This window comes from Salvia hispanica, chromosome 1 (assembly GCF_029641045.1).
Source record: "Salvia hispanica isolate PSC_SH4W2 chromosome 1, Shi_PSC_v1, whole genome shotgun sequence".
In the NCBI taxonomy this organism is placed as follows: domain Eukaryota; kingdom Viridiplantae; phylum Streptophyta; class Magnoliopsida; order Lamiales; family Lamiaceae; genus Salvia; species Salvia hispanica.
The window spans coordinates 60462810-60469565 of NC_142692.1; the positions used below are offsets into that span (position 1 = coordinate 60462810).

The window sequence follows — 6756 nt, forward strand, 5'->3', positions numbered from 1 at the left end:
CGTATTTGAATGGTATGGAAGTGCATAAATCAACAAAAAAGTCCAGCAGATTGTTTGTCACAACAGCTCCCACAGTAAGTGTACTGTTAATATGATGCAATTTGTTTTATTTTTTTTTATCAAATGACACTGTGTAAAGATTGCAGTCATTCGATGTGGTTGAACGGAGAGCTAGTTGGGAAGATTCTGAAGCTGCGACTACAATATGTGAGGAGCTAGATAGTCAATTCAACAACACTGGAACTTTCGATATCACAAAATATGATTTGGTAATTGTTCTCTTGTTTAACCAAAAGCGATGTGCTTTAAAATGAATATTGAAGCAATTGTATTACTATGTGTTGATTTTTTCCCCAATATCTTCAAATAGGCATTACTGTTTGGTGTGCTTTTCATTGAAGACTGGGGTTTGCAGATGTGCTTGACAATGTTGTGCCCGAGAACGGTATTCCAGGTCAAACAAAATATGGGAGAGACTTGGATCTACTAATAAGTTTACTGTGGAAACTATATTGAAACATGGATGCGTTTGTTGATTTTATGATAAAGTAGTGTTATTATTAGTGGGTATGGAAATGGTTGGATGCACTGACACTATATGTCATGGAAGTGACATGTTGGCCTATATATTGACATTTTATTACATAGTTCTGTTGAAATACTGAAATTTGGATGCATTTGTTGATTTTATGATAAAATTGTGTTGGTATTTGTTGGTATGGAAATGGTAGGATGTTTTGATAAAAAAATATAAAAAATGTCAGACCCAAGATACACGTGTGATTACCTGTTTGTTGAGTACGTAGTATCCAAGGATACAATGTGACCGAACATCTTGTAGTTCTTTCACGACATAACGTCACACCAAAAAAGACTAAGTAACTTTCCATCACTAACTTGCTGGAATTTTAATGGAAACTATCACATGTGTTCTTTTTGTCCTCCATTTGATTTAAAATGATTTGGACATCAATGCCTTTCATTTCTTGCATTTTGTCGTGATTGCCATTCCGTATGCCAGTAACGGTGCAACCCACAGAATCATAGCCATCCAGGAACTCCTTCAATAAATTGAAAGTCATTGTAGGTCCAATGTTGGCCTTTGCGTAGTCCTGCATGAATTTATAATGAATATCCCCAAGGTTACAGTTGGATTTCATGTATCTGACATGCTTTTTATCGACCATCTCGTGATTGTGTTGGTCTACAAAGTTGCTGACAACATATTGAGGACTGCCGGAATCCGTTGAACACTTCAACGTAAGTTTGGCATTGCAATGACATCTGCTAGAACGACGTCTACGTTTGGTAGCACTACCCTCTTCGTCGACATCTCACTTTTCTCCTTGCCTGCTGCATACAATAGTATGCCAGGTTTTGACACCATTTGAGAATTTGTGTCCAAATCTACGAGTATCAAAACGACAGTCGTTGGCATATGCTTCATAAAAGGAAATTCCTTCGTCTAATGTTTCAAATACCTGACCAACGTAAGGTTTCAGCTCGGTTCTGCAATTTGGGAGAACTGCAGTTGCACACACAACAAAGAATTGTCACCGAAGAATGTCATCAAGGAATGTCATGAGAAGGTTTGGCACCGCATTTTGTCAGCATGTGGGAGATTAAGATGCCAATATCTAGAGAATTGTCGGGGCAGAATATCATTACAAAATGACACCGGAAAGAACAAAATATAACAGATAAATAAATTGACGTCATCTTAATCTCCTTTTATAGAGATTTCTTACGAACGTCAACATAAACTTGTACATTGTTGTCTACATCTTGTAAGACTGTCAAAGTAGAACCTCAATATCTACACTAATATCAACATTACATTATTGTCAATAACACTACTTCCAATGCTAACCTGCCTAAAGTATGGACTCATTTCATGTATTCAAGTTTTTATTTGCAGTAACCGTGTCATAAGGTATCATGTTTCCTAGATCGAAATACATTCCTAAGCTACATAGCTTGTACACAAATGCATCATCACAAAATGACGGAAGAAAGGACAAAATATAGCATATAAATAATGTGTCGTCATATTATGTATAGAGCATCAGCACAAGCATAAAAAAGTAGAGAATATTCAACAAATTCTTCACCAAAAAATATCACCAATTTCATCCCAGGGACATCAACCAATTCGAAATATAACCTACTACTCACCTTATTCATCAACTAACGTAGAAACACCCAACATAATCGTCATTGGTTTCAACATTATGATACACCTATTATTCAAATTAGCATGAAAAATACCTTGAGCTTCGTAAGACATCTCAATTTCAACACAAACGTGGACGTTGAGCTTACGCCAGACAAAATATACGTCGTAGAAGATTTAGGAGATCAATTTCCATCGGAGAATGATGTTGATATCGAAATGTTGATTTATTCAGAAATTGATCTTTTATGGCTGAATGAGTATTGCAATTTTTTGGTTGAATGTAATCTCTTTCCAAAAATGATAATAATGGTAGTTTGGGAGATTGGAGATAAATTAGGGACTCATCATTGACTATTCACGTCTATAAACAGTTACATAATATTCTTGTTAATATTATGGCAGGTTGGAGTGAAATGAGGGATGTATGTAACTGATGAAAGAATCGAATTCCATATACACCCCCATTGACAGAAATTGTATTATGCGTTGACATCGACAAATCAAGCCCTTACTAACCGTAGATTAATTACAAGGAGTGTACAGGATTAAAGTTTGTAGTTTGTATTATAGATAGAGGTTTGTATTTGATCAGAACTCTTTTGTGAAAATGGTTCTGTTGGTAGGAAAGTGTAAATCTATTGATGAGGGTGGAACAGATTCACAAAGTACATGACAAGTAACATCAACATGACCTCTAGCCCAATGGATTATTAAACCCAATAGGAAATGATTTATATCCCTACCCTTGGTGAAGGTTTCTTTAGTGAGTCAGTACTACAACCTAGCCCAATGGATTGCTAAATCCAAACGGTATGGATTCAACGTGCTGCAAAACATTGAACTACTTCTTACGTACATTATTATATCATTTTCGTACATTATTTTACAGTTTACATACATTACTATACCATATTAGACACAATCAAGCTAATGACGAAAATATGCTTAATTTAAACAATATTTGTGTATAAAGATGGTGCAAAATCAATAAGATGATCAACTAAAATATTTAAAATTAAGAAAGGAAGAAAAATCAATGCAAAATAACTACCAAATTATGGGAGGCGTGAATTATGGAATGCTAATAACTATTCAAAATGTCAACTTACTTTTCTACCCTTTTAGCTTTTTTTTTTTTATGTTTAAATTAATTCCATGTGGCATAAATATAGACCATTAGATGACTAGAATCATTGGATTAGATTAGTTTTGGTTTTTAACAGTTTTCTGCACATTAATCTTAATATATCCCTACATTAGATACAGAATTCAACTTAATTTATTGATCATTACATAGAATTCAATTAAGATATTGTATGAAAGTATCGTTTCTTCTATTCTCCTTTGAGAATTGGAGGATTTTTGGTTGGATGGATTCAAAGAAAAAGAAGGATTTTTGTCTACCTTATTTACTTTCTTTCTTTTTACTGATATCAAAAATGCAACCAAAATGCAATTATCTCCAAGAACAAAATGTCTGTTATGCTTAATATCGTTAGTTTGATCTGTATTTGTATTAATTCGCCCCTTTATTCGAGTAGTTTTTTCTTCGGCAAATTGCCCGAAGCCTATGCTTTTTTGAATCCAATCGTAGATGTTATGCCAGTCATACCTCTGTTTTTTTTTCTCTTAGCTTTTGTTTGGCAGGCTGCTGTAAGTTTTCGATAAGATCCGGAATAATAATATCCTAGAAAATGCATGATTTCCTATAGTCATAGAATCATATTTTGGAGAAAGCTAAAGCATTAGAATTGAAGTTTAGACTTTAAATAATAGTCAATAAATAGTATTATTGTGTTATTTTAATAATTTATACAAAAGAATTAATTTGAAATATACTAATTTCAGGTTTATGGGAACTCGATTAGTTAGGTCCGGGTACCCGCACCGGGTATTAGGGTACCCGAATTCACATACGGGTCGGATATTGGGTGTGATCTTTTTTAGATTTCGGGTTCGGGTACCCGAATTTTTGGGTTCGGGTATAGGCCTATATTCAACAAACTTTAATTTGACTATGGTTCTCGGTTTTATCAGTTGTACCTATACAAGTGAACCATCCAAAAAAACTATAAACTTCTCCATGTTACATCACTTATATGTGCATTCATATATATTATAAATAGGGCTGACAATTTTTGGCACGACACGAACTCGCACGAAAAAATGGGTATGTGTCAAAGCTTATTAGGTTCGTGTTCTTATCGTGTCGACACGATAACGACACAAAATTTTTTTGTCGTGTTCGTGTCATATTCGTATTACACGTTAAGAAATAATATTAATATATAATAATATTATTATTTTTTCATTTATTTTAAACTTTAAATTAGGTTTAGTCTAATGGAGAATTTAGTATTACCATGAAAATAGATTTTAAATTTTTCGTATTATTATAGTGTCGATATTGTGTCGTGTCATATATGTGTTGTTATCGTGTCGTGTTGACCCGAAGTGGTTCGTGTCGTTAATGGGTTCGTGTCATTAATTGGTTCCTGTCGTGTTCATGTCTAAGGGTAGCGGGTTGTGTTCGTGTTCGTGTTTGGAGTTTTCTTAACGGGTCGTGTTCGTGTTTGTTGTTACCGTGTCGTGTCGTTATCGTGTTGACACGATAACGACATAACACACACGATTTGCCACCCCTATAAATTTGTCACATACCATCAAAACTAACCAGTTTACAATATCACTTGTTTAATATAATACTCCATCCGTCTTATAAAAATATAGGCAATGGGTATGTCACGAAAATTAAGATAAAATTGGTAAAGTAAGAGAGAGGAGAAGAATGGTATGGTAAAGTAATTAGAGAGAGGATGAGAATTGTAACACCCCAACTTTTGATATCTTTTGTTATTCTCGAAAGAGCGTCAAACTTTAAATCGAACGCTGTCCATGTTATATTTTGAAAATTTATGGGGTTGTTATCAAGAACTAAGTACTATTTTGTGATTTTGATTTATGAATCAAGAGCTCAAGTATTTTCACGTTTATTCCCAATTACGCGATCAAGTGAAGAATTCTTCGATCGAACTAGACGATTAAAGGAGCGTTGGATGTTACGATCGATCAAGAGAAATTTTCGAATTTCATTAGTACAAGGGAACTTAAGCCCAAAATAAATAATGGATTAAGAACATAGAACGGTCATACAAAAGTGTGCACATAGATTTTGGGCCTCTTCTTAGCAAGCTAAAATATCTTTTTCTGCCCACCCTTCTTCAACCTCGGCCCATGTTGAAACCAGCCTTTGGGCCCAATTCAGCCAGCTCAACTTTTTTTTTCTACAACATCTGCAATGAGAATACAAAGTCATTTAATACCAAGACCTGCAGCATTCAGTTAAGGAAAAGCAAGTGAGGAGTTATTGAAGATGAGTACACCTACACAAAATGTCAAAAGTAGTTAACAAAGAGCCAAGGATGAGTTGGCTGTCCTTGATCAAAATCTTGACCAAATCCCAACAACCAAGCAGATTTTCAGCCTATATATATATATATACATGTATACATGGCCAGTTCCACTCTCTTCCCACCATTTTCGACTACAAGTGACGGAGGAGAAACGAGGGAGGAAGGCAGCGGCAACACGGAGAGGCAGCCGTAAACCGAGGATCGCCAAGGAGAGGTATTTCATAGCACCCCTCTTGCATCACGTTAGAACAATAGATAGCCGAACATAGAAGCTCATTAGGATCTCCACCACAATTTGAGCAAGTATCACAAGAGCTTAATCTCAACAATCATTCTGCCGAGAACAACAACTTTGAGTTTCTGCCAAAACCCCATAAATAGGCATAGTAATCAAATCCTCACAAGATCAAAGCTTAAACAACACCAATAGTCAAGAAGAATCTTCTCATAGCTACTGCTCCAAATAATTTAAGTACTTAACAGAACACGAAAAGGGGAAGGGGGAGAGGGGACTTAGCTTTATCGCGAGGAGGCGGCGACGCCGCTGGAGCAATAGCACGAACGACGGTGACGCGCCTTGAGTCTCGCCCGAACAGCAGCAACAGCAGGAGCCTTGCGGAGCAGCGACGGCCTCCGCCGGACTCCAGCTGCGGTGCTGCGAGCACCGGGGAGCCGAGCGACCAGGGGGCGAACGCGGGCGGCAGAACCGAGACGGCTGCTCACGGAGGAGCGACGCGGAGAGAAGGCGACGCCTTCTCTGTCGGCGACTTCGTCGAGTGAGAGGACTCGACGGAAAGAGAGAGAGAGGTAGGCGGAGACGGAGGAAGACGATCCAGCCGTGAGCTCACCGGAAAAAGGCGAAGAGTGTGAGAGAGAGACGGCAATTCGCCGGAGACGCCGAGGGATTTGGGCGGAGGAGAAGAGGCGCCGCTGTGTTGTCTCCACTTCGGGAGTTTCATTTTGGGGATTTTGAAGAAAGAGAGAAATGCCGATGGGAGGAGGAGTATAAGTGGGTGCCCTCTTTTATTTTATTTTAGTTGGGCTTTAGTAATTAATTGAAGTGGAGGCTGATTTAATTAGTTGGATGGGCTCAATGTATTTAGTGATGAAGTGGGCCGAAATGTTTTAAAGTGGAAAGGAGCATGGACCAATTTTATTTAACGAAGT

The 6756-nt window shown here is 37.1% G+C and overlaps 1 long non-coding RNA gene across 1 annotated transcript; it reads right to left on the bottom strand.

The window, feature by feature from the left end:
- Positions 1–5247: 5247 nt before the first annotated feature.
- LOC125200123 (uncharacterized) lies at positions 5248–6109 on the bottom strand. Its single transcript, XR_007172677.2, has 2 exons — positions 5564–6109; positions 5248–5469 (listed from the first exon to the last, which is right to left on the bottom strand). It is a non-coding gene; the product is annotated as an uncharacterized LOC125200123 (long non-coding RNA).
- Positions 6110–6756: the final 647 nt, after the last annotated feature.